Source organism: Thermobia domestica, unplaced genomic scaffold (assembly GCF_964235325.1).
Source record: "Thermobia domestica unplaced genomic scaffold, izTheDome1.hap1.1 HAP1_SCAFFOLD_205, whole genome shotgun sequence".
Taxonomy (NCBI): Eukaryota; Metazoa; Arthropoda; class Insecta; order Zygentoma; family Lepismatidae; genus Thermobia; species Thermobia domestica.
The window spans coordinates 213,240-228,432 of NW_027655930.1; positions in this window are offsets into that span (position 1 = coordinate 213,240).

The following is a 15,193-nucleotide window of genomic DNA, read 5'->3' on the forward strand; positions in this document are numbered from 1 at the left end:
TATTTTCAGGAGAAATGTCTACACCATACTCAACCATTTTTGTGCTTTAGACTCTAGAGGTTACGTTTCTGTTTCCCAGAGCCAATCTTTTTAGTTTTTTGATTCCTCTTAGCAATAGCTTTGGTTTTCGCCCTCACTTTCCAACCCTATTTTGCTGATACATTTGCTTCTTGCTCATCGCAACAGAGATTTTACTCAGATTTTTGCCTTACTACAACTCTACTAGCAATTTGTCATTGTGTATATCTTCCTTCCGCGAGAAGTGTTTTGACGACTTCCACTTTACGCTGAGAAGGGTCGCTGGCTTTTCCCATTACGCCGCGATTACATGAGTTCACAGAATAAAAGATTAATACACGAAACACGTCGCGATCACTTTAAACGGGCTCATTCGAACTGTTGAACGCTTTGAATGTCGTAACTGCTTACGACTGCAACCACAATACTTCAGATTATAACTTGCTCATAGAAACCACAATAGCTGTCTACAACTGAAATACCACCTTCAGAACTCCCTCCCCTCTACTAATGCCATCTGCTGTTCAATGGTGATATTACCACTTCCACTGTAGAGTAAACAAATTAATTATCCTATATTAGTGGTTTAACCATTAAATTACATGTTCTAGAACTCCGAAGATAGGATTGAAACATAAGCTAACTTGGCATTTTTCCAGCGTGAGTCTAATAATTTGAACACGTCTATAATATATAATATATAATTGAAAATCACTATGTTTGTGACTGCAAATCTCCTGAAGTGCCCGACCGATCTCGATCAAATTTGAAACATGGTTGAGGTTCGAGGCTGGGCTGGTTTCTGGCTATTCACTTTGATGGTAGAACTGAGGGGGGAGGGGAGAGATATTAAAAATTAAATAAAACTTAATAACTGCTGAATCACTCGACCGATGTTGATCAAATTTTCAAGATAGATGAGGTTCAGGCCTGGGATCTAACAGTGACAATTCTGATATCGTGTGCCGCAGCACGGAGGAGGGGAAGCTATATATACCGTAGGGGATGGGAAGGGGGAGAAAAATTTAGAAATGATCAAAAATGACCGATATTAGTGTTGAATCCATAGTTTTCGGGGTCGATGAGACAAACAGTGACACTTATGATGCTATTTCAATCTAACAAGGGAAGAGAGTGAGATTATATATCGAAGTGGAAGATGGTTTATATACTAATCGATAGCACTAATGACGCCTATTACGAAATTGTAATAAAAATTTTCCGAATGCATATACTGTGCGATTTATATGAATATACAGGGTATCCGGAAAATCCGTTTCCACCCATGGAAATTGCAAACGATGAGACAGATGCCAAAACTGGAAAACACGTGTTTGATCGTTTTAAAAGTACAATGTATCAAATCAAAAATTGTTGTCTGAGGGCCACCCGTAGGGTCCCAGGCGGGGTCCAACTCAAAAATTGCAAAAGGTAAGGGGGTCAAGTAGCATATCGTTGGAAACCTGTTAGGAAATGAAAGAAGACGGAACAAGTCTTGGCTCTCTAAAATTACTCTGTGCAAAATAGCGGCCGGTGAAAATGTCAGCAAAAACATCATTGTCAATTCTAGAGCCACCACTAAAAACAAAAACTATAACAGTGAGACAGTTGTCAAAAAAGGAAAACATGTGTGTCATCTTTTGAAAAGTACAATGATTGAAAGTAAAAATATTTGTTCCACGGTCCTTCACAAGGTCCCAGACGGAGTCCTACTCAAAATTTTCAAATGGCAAGGGAGCTTAAGTAGCATATCATTGGAAAGCTATTGAGAAATGAAAGAGGACGGAGCAAGTATCGATTCTCTACAATTACCCTGTGTAAAATGGCGGTCGGTCAAAATTTCGTGAAATTATCTGTTTGGGCACACATAATCACTTCAGAGGCCTGAGAAACAATACGAATGTCATTATTAATATGAAAATTTGTATTTGTACATACAGAGATATGTTTTTCTAAACTACGGTTTCATTTTTCTACCTAGTACCTACACTCCTTCTGGATTAGAGTACGACATTTTCAGCAGCTCCTCGTAAATTCTCTCTCTCTCTCTCTCTGTATATATATATATATATATATATATATATATATATATATATATATATATATATATATATAACTTTTTCAGCACAAGTCTTCCTATTGAAGTTTTAGGTAATTTTTAAAACATCAAAATCGAGCAATTAGTTCATGAGATATGGGTAAAATTCCGTACGCCGTTCCCATTTTACGCTTGAACTAGCAATTCCAATAGAAAGCACAGATTGTAAAAGAGAACTCCTGTTTTCGTAATTTATCAGAAAATGAGAAAAATCCAGATGAAAAGCACTTTTGTCTCATTTGAAATTAAACCTAGCATGTGGTCACGTTTGTACTCTTTCCCAAGTCACTGGACAAAATGTTAATATGGAACGTCAAAGCATATTTCTCTCCCTGAACGGACATTTTGTTGTGTTTTAATATTTACGTATTTTAAATACAACTAATTTGTTCTTAAAATTCATTTACGTAATATGTTGGTTATCTTTCTAATATATCACAATAATTGAAAGTTGTAATTAAAAAAAATTAGTTTCAATACATTAGGCAGGTATTGTTTAACATATAAATTTGAACCTTTCAATATTTAATCTAAAAAGCAAACAATACTTGCGTAGCGAGGTACCGTTTATCGGTCTTATGTCACATTCTGGGTTCAAACTTCAAGTGACCTAAATCATAAAACATACAGCATATTGTTCTATGATTTATGCCCTTGTTTGAAATAAGAATGAGTGAATAATTTCCTATTATTTAATTATAAATGTTATTTATATAGCATCTTCAACACTGTCGAGTTTCATCTGGTTCATCAAATATAACTTCCTCAGCATTAACACAGGTCACTCCACAGTAATTCTTACAAAATCGAGTGCAAGTTAATACACTTTCGCACTTGTTAAATCATCAATTTACAGAGCTTTAACACTGAGAACTAATTAAATTCAAGAGCTCTTCAGTCACCGCTGATAAAGTAGTTAAGACAGGAAAAGTTTTTACTCTTGCCGTTGTTTGCTTTTTACGTACCAACTCTATTCTGTTGCGTTTAACTTGTTTCCAAACCAAAACTGGACTTGAAATTATGTTTTCTACTAGTGCTGCCTACGAGCTGCAAATGTTGAAAGTAAACTCAAGAGATCGAATGAAACTAACAACGACAGTCGATCAAGAGTTAGAAATTACTTTCCTATGGTCATTATTCCATAGAAAGTGGTGACCACAGAAAAAAATCTTGTTTTATTGTGGTCACTTAAGTTCATTGTCTTAATTTTCACCATTACAAGCAGTAAAAGAACGAGACAAGTCCATATCCTTTTGAATCAGTTTGAAAGCTAACCTTCTACACTTTTTGAAAAGAGCTGAGGTTGTATTACAATCTGTTAGAGCATGCAACGCAGGTAATGAAACGGAAAAGTTTCTATTTTCTTCTGATCTCCCGAATATCCTAATGCTTTATTGAGTGCTAGATTTTGATTTTAAAAACTACAAACCATATTCAAGTTTAAAACGTCCTATCATAATTACCAAAGAGGACTTGAAGAGGTCGATAATTTCAAGTATTTGGGAAGTATTTTGACGAGAGACGCTTACTGCACCTAAGAGATTAGGTCAAGAATTGCCATAGCTAAAGGAGCATTCAACAAGAAAACATCATTCTTAACTACCAGGCTCAATATTGGACTTAAGAAAAAGTTGGTCAAGTTCTATATATGGAGTATTGGACTGTATGATTCAGAGACTTGGACATTACGGAAGTTAGAGAAGAAATATTTGGAGAGCTTCAAAATGTGGTGTGGAGGAAGATGGAGAAGATAAAATGGACAGAAAGAGTAACAAACGAAGACGTTTTAAAACGGATAGGAAAGAAGAGGACGCTTCTAGCCACCATTCTTCGTAGAAAGGCCAATTGTATTGGGCAAATCTTGCGTAGAAATTGTCTTCTTCACACCACCATAGAAGTAAAGATGGAAGGAAAGCAAGGAATAGGAAGAAGAAGAACACAGCTGATCGATGATTTGAAAAATAGAAGAAAATATTGGGAGTTAAAAGAGGAAGCTGGAGATCGAGAAACGTGGAAGAAACATTTCCAGGCCCAAATCTAAAATAGGATAAAAAAAATTCTCATTAGTCCCAAGACCTGCCTAAAGGCAGAATACTTAATAATAATAATAATAATAATAATAATAATAATAATAATAATAATAATAATAATAATAATAATAATAATAATAATAATAATAATAATAATAATAATAATAATTTCCGATGAATCCATACCAACAAGGGCAACTGATTGTTAAGTTACACACACGTTTATAGCTATTGACATAATTATTTTATCAGCATCCCTTTACGCTTCCAACATTTAAATGTTCTGAGACAACAAAAATGTAATTAGTTTGTGAATGATACGTATTTTACGCAGGGAATTGCAGAGAAACACATCTTGATTCACCATAGGAAGAATGTGCAGTTTAGTAATGACTAAAGCAGACGCTCTAGATCTTGCCCTTCTTTGTTGCTCTATATTCCTTGCATTTGCTAAATTATAGCCATCAAATATTACTTAAGTACATCAGCACAATCAAAGTTGTTCTGAATGTAAATCATATACTTTAAGCCAGGGATGCAAATAAGCACTCGGTGCGGGCGAGTACCGGTATATAATAGCATACTAAAAGTAAGTAAATGATTTCTATTGTGAGATGTGGGTTAGTAGCTTTTTTGCTTAGGCTAGTAATATTTAGTTGCTTATTTGCATCTCTGCTTTAAGCATATCTTTTCGTATATCACATCCTTTCTTTTTCACCAGACTACAGCATAAACAAGGAATCCGCAAACTATTACATAATACAGGTTTTATGAACACTATGCATGAAATTGTATTCAGAATGATATTTGCCAAGGTAGGTTTGGATGTTTTCCTGAATGAGAAATTGTAAAACAGTGCTGATGGTGAAGATGAGAGCTCGTATTTCATGTATCGAGCAAAACCTTCTTGAGATCTGAGTACACAAGCACTTTTATTAAAACTTTACGAAGGGTTTGTTGTACGTAATTTCTTCTTCTCTGACGACACTTATGTTTTTGGTAACAGAAGTTGTTATAACCTTAGTTTTTCCTTCGAAAACTCTCATTCTTTTCCAATAATATTTTCTATACAGGATTACTCGTATCTATTTCTGGGAGCGCGGTGGCTCAGTGGTAGAGCCTTCACCTCCGGTGCTTGGGATCCCTGGTTCGATCCCAGGTCGCGCCGTGTGGACTTTGTGGTGGACAAACACCGTGCTCGTGGGTTCTCTCGGGGTTCTCCCACTTTCTTCATTCCACCATTTCACTCATTTCTCATTATCGCCGTCTCCTTTAGCCTAACCGGCATAACCGTGGAACGTTAAACTTAAAGATTTCATTTCACTTTTTTTCGTATCTATTTCTTCTGTTTGATCACAATTTGTATTTTATTAAGCTATCAAATCAGTAGCTATACTGCGAACTTGTAGCCTATTTTTCTGTACCTCAAATGGAGAGTGATTATCTAGCCACTTCAAAAACAAGGAAGATTCTTATTACCGCGAACGTTTCTTGAGTCTCGTAGCTCGTGTTGTTCAGTTGAACCTAAATTTAATCTTGAACATTTTCAAACATTTCTTTGGCTTCCATATGCAGAGGAGTTGCAAAAAACAACGTTCTAACGTACTCTCTGAGATTCCCCTTACTCGCGTTAGTCCTCCTCCGATTTCTTAATAAAATGTACCAAATTCTGTTCAATCATTTTGGCGGTCTATACACCACTCCATATCCTATGAACTCTGAGTACTGTAAAATACCATATGTTGTGAACTTTAAAAACCCATTAGGGCTCCAACTCATTAGTCTTCCATTGAGTTGATTTTGAATAGTTTAAATGAGCCACCGCATGAAAAGGGGAAATATATATATATATATATATATATATATATATATATATATATATATATATATATATATATATATATATATATATATTGGATAGAATAAAAGTGAAGAAGTCAATTTAACATTCTTTCTGCTCTTATGAACAACACAATTGTTTTCACTTGCTCCATATACAGTATCCATATCTTAATAGTATGGATCAGTTTTCCTGTCTCCTCAGAATTTTCTTTCTGAATGCCACTCATTCTAGCTTTGGAACTTCTTGTATAAAATAACAGACAAATTCTGACCAAAGCATATATTAACTAATAAATAATAGCGTTACAGTTTCGGCAAATTAACTTTGCCTTCATCAGACACATTTGCCGAAACTGTAACGCTATTATTTATTAGTTAATATATGCTTTGGTCAAAATCTCTCTGTTATTTTATACAAGAATTTTCTTCAAGACTGTCTTCGCTCTTCAGCTCATCAATTTCAATTCTCTATTCAACAACTAATTTAATATTTCTTCCAAAGCTACCTTCAATTCACCTTCAAAATACGTTAGATTTTCTGTCACAATTTTATACTTATTGATGAAGAAATCAAGAAATGAGGTCTAGATGTCTGAGAGAAAGCATGTCCATTTAACATATGAATTGTTTGTTGATGATTTAATCCACAATTCTTTTATACAACTTCCTGACATAATGTGTCCGATCATTTTCAAAAAAGTCACCAGTAAGATAAATCCACCAACCTCACTATCACTAAAACAAAATCAACATTAGCTATTACCATATTAAGAATGGCCAATTCCGGAATTTTTATTTTTGGAATCCCGAAAATAAAATCGGAAAAATTCTGGATGTCGGAAAAATTCCGGAATTCGGAAAAATCCCGGTTTTTTTCTGAATTCTGGAATTTTCTAAATTCCGTATTTTTTCGAATACCAGAATTTATTTGAACTTCGGAATTTTTCCGACATCGGAATTTTTCCAAAATCAGGATTTTTCTGAATTCCGTATTTTTTTCGAATTCAGTAATTTTTGAATTTTTGATTTTTTCGAATGCCGTAATTTTTCTGAATCCCGGATATTTTCCTAACTCCGAAATCTGGAAAATGAAATCCGGAAAATATTGGTTATTCCTATACCATATCTATTGCTTCATGAAATAATGGCTGGCCAAAAATTACAATACACAATTTTTGCCCATGTCTTTTGTATTGCTCAACAGAAAATAACAAAACTGAACATGGTAATCATATTTGAAGCGTCGAGATTTATGAAAAATAATGCTTTCACTTGATTGTTATCACAAAGGGGGAAGTTTGTTATCACGTTATGCGTTAAACCACTCTAGAGTGATGTTGGAGACTTAATTAAGAAGTGAGAGATTAGCCGTACAATATCGAGAAACTCTACTTTTTCAATATTAGGCGTGTTATACACCTTGTTATAGCATAACATCAATTAAACATCAGAGAAACTCAATTCACTACTACGACTACATTTAAAGACGCAAAGAGAGAGAGAGAGAAAGTAGATGCTATTAACTAAGACTTCCATAGGAAGATGTTTTCTAAAAAAAATTCGTATTTTCCTAGATATTTCAAAGTGAAATCTGAGAGATTTTTAGCGATCAAAACCCATTTTGTAAATATAATGTATTATAAATGTAATATAATAAATATAACGCATAAATATAATATTATATAATATAATATATTATAAATATAAATATAATACAATAAAATAATGTAATTACTTTTAATATCAGGTACCAAATAAAGTTTTTTTACACTTGCATTTATTTCATCCCTATATTAATAATACTAAATAATACTTGTAGTTATTTGTTCAAAACGACCGTATGTGCACCCCCATTATCTCTACACAACTTCATATGCCTCCTTGTTCTCCTACTCATTAGCTTTAGGAGCTGCGGTGTCATAAGTTGAAGGGAAACCCATACCCTTTTCCATACCCTTCCGAAGAAGAACAAGTCTGTGTCCTCAGCTGGAAAAGTGATTGCTACAGTTTTCTGGGACAGTGATGGTGGATTATCTTCCAAAGAGGCGAACAGTAACGAGGAAGTACTATGCAGGTCTTCTACGACGGCTGTGATAATACTCGCCAGAAAGGTAGTGCGAAATTGATAGCAGGTGTGCTTCTCCATCAAGACAATGCCCCTAATCACAAATCAATCATCGTAATGGCAGCAATTCACGATTGCGGTTACGAATTGGTCCGCATGCATTTTATTTTCTGATTTGGCACCTGATTTTCATGTCCTTCTAAAACTCAAAAAGAAGTTGGAAGGTACTCATTTTGACACTGATGATGACTTCATACATATCGTAATTAAAATTTTACACGCCTATCGTAATTAAAATATATATTTCAACAGCAGCATTAAAGCACTTGAACATCGATTAGCAAAATGTTGAATTGATTTTAAGTTTAAACGTCCCATTCAGCAGCAGGGCTATATAAGACTTGGACCTACTAATTAACGTGGAATCCGAACCACATAAGGATTAACGAAATGTATCGACTTGTCTGGGGACTATGTTGAAAAGCAACCATCCACAAACTCTCTGCTCCTCTGTTAATATTTAGGCTTAGAACTTTAGAAACAAACCTCGTATTTTGATTTTTAAAAATCTTTAAAAATCCAATGATAAAGGTTAAATTCCGAACTATTTTCCTAAAATTAGTAATCTTGATTCCATACAAAATTATGTTAAATGTAGGCGTGTTCGTGTTGATACGATTGTAACCATTTCTAGCGATGGTTTGGGGTAAAGAGTTCGTACTGAAAAAGAAGATAAGCGCTACAATTTACGTAAGTTTTTGTCCGTCGAAAATTTCTAATATTTTATTCCTTAACAGTATTCTGCGTAAGGTAATAAGATTTGACAAAGTTTTTGGCTTGTTTGTGTCAAGAATAATTAGCAAAAATTCCAATTCTTATCATTTAAATAGGTTCCTAAGTTTCATGCAATTAATAATCTAGAATTCCACTTTGCAGTGACACTTAAATGTCACTTGTATGAAGCTACTTACGAGTGAAATTGAAGTAAGCAGAAATATTTTACATGCTTTCTGTATCCTAACCATACATATATTTGTTAACACAGTTGAATGTGATTTTTTACGTATTTAATGGGGTAACACAATAGTAAACTGTGCAGCGACCATTTCAAAATAATTCTTGAGAGTAATCCCAAAAGTAGTGTCCCCTATCTTTCAGAAATACAAAGAAAGGGCCTATGTTTAGCAGAAGGGGCCCAGCTCTTTTCTCTAAAAAATGTTACAATTTTGGTAATTTCTGATCACATTCGGTTAGTTTAGAGTAGATTAGGTTAGTTTAAGTTAGGTTAGGTTAGTTTAGGCTAGGTTAGGTTAGTTAAGTTTATGTTAAATTAGTGTAGGGGTCCCGCATAATTTTCCAAAATATGATAGAATTTCGCTTATTTCTAGTAATATTAGGTTAGTTTAGGTTAGTTCAGGTTAGCTTAGGTTAGTTTAAATTAGGTTAGGTCAGATTTGGTTACGCTATGTTACGTCTAAGTACTTGTAGACCTATCATTCATTTCTCCTGTAAATTTTGTGTTTTTACGTGCTTCTGGATCCCTTGTACTAAACATACTCCAAAGAAAGGTTTAGTTTCAATTATATTTATATAATTTTAAATCTTGTACATCAACTATTCTTTTACACAATCGCCATTTCGGTCGATGCATTTTTGTTGGAGTTATGGCAGTTTATTTATGCCCAGGGGCGCATCGATGAGAGATCGATCAGGTCCAGACCCCCCAAAACTTCCTAACTCAACATACATTTCTACCCTTTCTCAATAGAACTATAATTGTTTAACATGGAAATGGTTGATGTAGGATGAAAATTTAGTCTTACACTTTGTGTTCTCTTTCGCTGATAAAAACAATCTAGTTCTATAATTTGTTTTCTGAAAATGTAGGTGGAAGTATTTTACTATTACTTATAGTTTATTTCAGGTGCAGAATAATGTCCGATCAATACTCCATAGACGTAGTGTTTTGTTGTATTGAACCTCTCCCAAACGCTCGGATCCCTCTCAACAAAAATTTCTGGCTTCAAGCTTGTGTATGCCCAAGTCATACTAGTTCGGCGACATATGCTTGAAAAAGTATTGCCGTGTTTTTCTTCAATGAAACAGTAACTGCTATCATTTCCGATTAAACAGGTTACAACCACCCACCCCCATTTTGGAAACTATGGCTTAATACCCTGCTCATATCACAATCTGTTTGTACTAACTATTCATTAAAAATTCACAGTCCAGAAAAAAACATAAACTAATTAATTAAAGGGGAAGTGAATGTGTCTTTGTAGTTTCAAATTTAACGGTTATATGACAATGGAGTTTACATTGTGAGATACGTATGTTGAACCATGTTTCATAGTTTAATTTATCTGAAAATCTGTATTGAACAGCAGTAAAGAATGTTAATTTCCTACGAAACCTATTTCGAAGTTTTCTTCTAACTAATTTTATACTTTTGAAGGATTAAAGTATTGCCAAGCAATTTTTCGTAAGAATTTTCCTTTGATTTATGACAAGAAAAGTTATTTCTCTTGTATATATTTTGACTTTATTAGACTATATGTGTAGATTTATTTACTAATGCTAGGAAATATGATATAATGAGTTAATTTATATCAAGTGAATAAATATATGTAATGCTGAATAAATATATGTAATGCCTATTGTGATGAGTAAATAAAACAAATATTGAATTAAAATCATATGTACACAAATATAGCATCAGTGATGTAAAGCAGTTTTTCTCAACCTAATTTCTATCACGATCCCCATTTTATGACATTCTCTTGCCAGCGACCCCTTATAACTTCTGGTTTGTAATAAGCTTGTGTGGGATTTTTATATACCTATTGCGGAGATCTCACTATATCCATCTATTACCCATTTCCATTTCCAATTCCTGTATACAGTGGATACAGTAACTTCCCTAATAGAAAATGGATTAAAACCAAAAATCGTATCCGATCTGTCAAACTATATCAAAATGGAGGATGTTTGAAAATTTTTAAACTTCATAACTGCTTTAATTATGAATCATTTATGATAAAAGATAAAGTGATTTCTAATTTTCGTTAAAAGTTTTGGATAGTTGTTAAAAAAGTTATTGAGTATTTTAAATGACTTGATAATGTGCGTCATGAAGATTGAACCGGACACTGCCGCACTAGTGAAATCTCACTATGTTTAAATATCTCATTAGCTTTCAATTGTAATTCTATTTAAATATGCAGGTTTTGTTGCATTAGCATTTTTCTGGTATTTCAATATACAGTTGTCATTAGTTTCATAAGGTACCTCTTTCATTTAAATTTATTTTTAAACAGCTCTGCGCATTCTCCAGGTTGAGAAACCCTTGTGTAATGAATAGTTAGGTTATACACTGAGAAAAAATGTAGGGGAGTACTTAAAAAGGTAGGTTACATGCGTAATTCCTGTAGTTTTTGGACTTAACGTACAGAAGACGTATAACTGAAAAGATATGTTTTATAATACTTTCTGTATAAGTGTTCCATCTATACGTACCTTCCGTATGAAACATTATAGGCGATCAGGATCTCACATACAAATGGACGTATATAACATACAGATGAGGAGTGTAACATAATTATATGAATGTGATAAACGGAAAACTGTTAGATGTCAGACATCCTGCAACGGCATGGTGTAACATCTAAAGGCAGTGCATATGTAGCATATGATAACGTATGCTTCGTACTGATTTCTGTAGTAAGCAAAAGGGTTCCGTATATTTGTACAATATATTACTGTCCGGAAAACGGACATTTCCCAGTGTACAATCAGATGGCCAATGCTAAGTACATTTGTACGCTTATAATGAATAAATTTGTTCACGAAAACAATCTAAAAACGCAGTTGACATATTTACTTGATTTGTGATTCATATAAATAATTTTCAAGAAAAAGGCTTTACCACTGTAGCATGAAATGCGAACGTGAAATAAAAGCAAGGATAGGAATGGCGAAAGAAGCCTTTAGGAGGAAGAAAAGTATGTTTTGTGGGACCTTGAATAAAGAGTTGAGAAAAAGACTCATAAAATGCTTCGTGTGAAGTGTTGTACTGTATGGGACGGAAACGTGGACATTACGTAAAGATGACGAAAATCGACTGGAAGCCTTCGAAATGTGGGTGTGGAGAAGAATGGAAAGAATTAGTTGGGTAGAGCGGAAAACGAATGAGAGAGTGTTAGAAATGGTGGGTGAGAAAAGAACACTTTTAGATATTATTAGGAAGAGGAAGAGAAACTGGTTGGGACATTGCCTAAGAAGAGATTGTATCATGAGGGACGTCCTAGAGGGTATGGTGGCGGAAAAGAGAGGGAGAGGAAAAGGAGACTACAATTAATGGATGCTATTAAAACAGAAAGATCATACGCGAAGACGAAAAGGTTAGCGGAGGACCGTGGAGCATGAAATCTTCTCAGCTGCGGCAAGTGACCTGCCAATAAAGGCAGAATACCTATGATGATGACTGTACATATTTTGATTTTGAAATAACTGATCACCCAGTCGTAGAAAAGTCGTTCTTTATTAGATTTTTATTTTTTTATTTTATTTATTTATTTATTTTTTGTCCAAGACTGACCTTCAGTCTCTACTTTAAGAGCATTTACAGTACTATGTGTTTGTTATGTTGAGTGAATTAAAAATTCGATTGTACCTAACTCGGGAACCCAAAACCTGCACAAAGTAATTTTTCACATACTGATAACCAGATTCAGGTCTATCACCATGCTAAGTGTGATCCTATAATAGGATCAGTTCGGTGCATGAATTTTGTTTTCAAATGTATGTCGCAAAATTTGACAGCTCATAACTCGGGAACTATAAACTTGCACTATTTGATACTTCATGTAGCAGATCAATTTCTACCACTATGCCAAATTTCATTTTGATCTAATGGTTTGCATTTCTACGGTTTTTTATACATAAAATTTGATCGCCCCTAACTCGGAAACCAAATGCCCGTACAACACAATATATCACACGCCTCCATAGCAGGTCAAGGTCTCTCATCTTTTGGATGATTTACATGCATATTTATAGGGTTTTGATTAAATGAAATGAAATGAAATCTTTGTTTCACATCGCACGGTTAAGCCGGCTAGGCTGAAGGAGACGGTGATGACGGGAAATGAATGAAATGGTGGAATGAATAAAATGGTGGGAGGAAGCGGAAGATTTCCGAGAAAACTCACGCAAACGGTGTTTGTCCACCACAAAGCTCACTTGGTGCGAGCTGAGATTGAACCAAGGACCCCATGCACCAGAGATAATGCTTTACCACTGATCCGTCGTAGCGTAATAGGGTTTTGATTTCAAAATGATGACACAAAATTTGACGCCTATCACTCAAGAACCTTAAGCCTGCACAAAGCAATATTTAACATGTTTATATAGCAGATCAAGTTGCACGACCATGCTAAATTTGATTCGGGTCGAATTATTTACATATACGTATATAAGTGTGTTTGAAAATATGACGAAAAACTCGACCTCTCGTAACTCGAAAACCGTAACCATGAACAACGTACCGGTATTTCACAAATTTTTATAGTATTTAAGGTTCAGCCACTATGCCAAGTTTGATCCCGATCAGATGAGTCCGATGTATAGGTTTTTGTTTTCGGGAAATATAACAAAATTTAACCGCCATAACTCGTAAACCATAAACCTACGTAATATAATATTTCACACTTTTATAGTAGATAAAGTTCTACCACCATAAGTTTAGTGCGTATGTTCTTGCTTTTGAAAATATGATGCAAAATTTGACCGCCCACACCATAAGAACCCAAAGCTTGTACAGTCACCCACATAAGTACCTGGATCCCTGTTATACCCTGTTATATTTGGGGTCCAGGTACTTATGTGGGTGACTGTACAACATAATATTTCACATACTCATATAGCAGGTGAAGAGCTACCACCATACCGACTTTGATCTCTATCGGGTGGGCTCGGGTTAACTTGTACGATGTATGGTATCATGAATTTCTTAGAGAAAAATCGGATAAAGAATAAAAACAGAACTATGCACATTAAATGTCTTCCTCTCATGTAATGTTTACAGCAATTTAATATAACATCATTCGTTGCAATATCTGTAACCATTTTATCAAAAATATTTTATATGAACTAAATATCAAAACAAATTCATTTGTTTTTCTGTATGATTTGTTATCTTTATTTTTATAACGGAAATTCGGAACATTATAAAGGCATATTTCATTTGAAATAAAATATTTGATAATTTCTATAAAATGTCGCTTCTTTAGCAGCAATAGAGGTTCCAGGAAGAAGCAAAAGCATCTCAATAAAAATCAAATACTGAAAATGGATAAATTAATTACTGAATTTTCTTTTATAACAAGCAAAAATGAGGACGATCATTCAGTGATATATCGAATTTCTCTTACATTGCGTAAATGCTTCGAATTTCTGAAACAAAACAATTTAAATTATTTGCGTTAGGATAGATTAATCCTCGTTGCCACTGGCAACCTAAACGATTTCCAATAATTATTAGTATTTTCAATCGAAGCACGTCTTGAATCGCAACCCAGACTCGAAATAATTTTTGGGATTCACTGAGGCAGGGATTTCGGACTCCCACAAAATATAGACTTTTCTGTAAATTTAGTCTAATTTTAGGGGTTATTAAAATTTTAATATAGTTTATTCTCATATTAAATTTTGAACCCTCCAAAATGGATTCCTGCGTACTTCCCTGCACTAGAGTGTTAATGCCTACTGTTCAAAATGATACATCAGTATACAATGGTACTTTCTTGTTAACAGGCGATGTCTCAATTTCGTCTCTGTTGCGGGGCTACCGTTTGATGGCAGTGCAATTTCCTTCCAATTTGTGATTTTCATATGGGCATTTTAATTTGAACTTTATGCACATTCTTCTGCGTAAATTAGAAGCTTTTCAGTTTTTTTTTATTATTACATGTTTTGTCGATATTGATGAGTATTATGTTTTTCTTAAGGTTCAACTCAAGTTAAAATATAGTATATTTCAGTTACATCCCAAAACGAGGGTATTTTTATATACAACATGAGTACCATGGGGAAATTAATGAATTTGTCAGAATACAATTTCAGGCATCTGACTGAAGACAC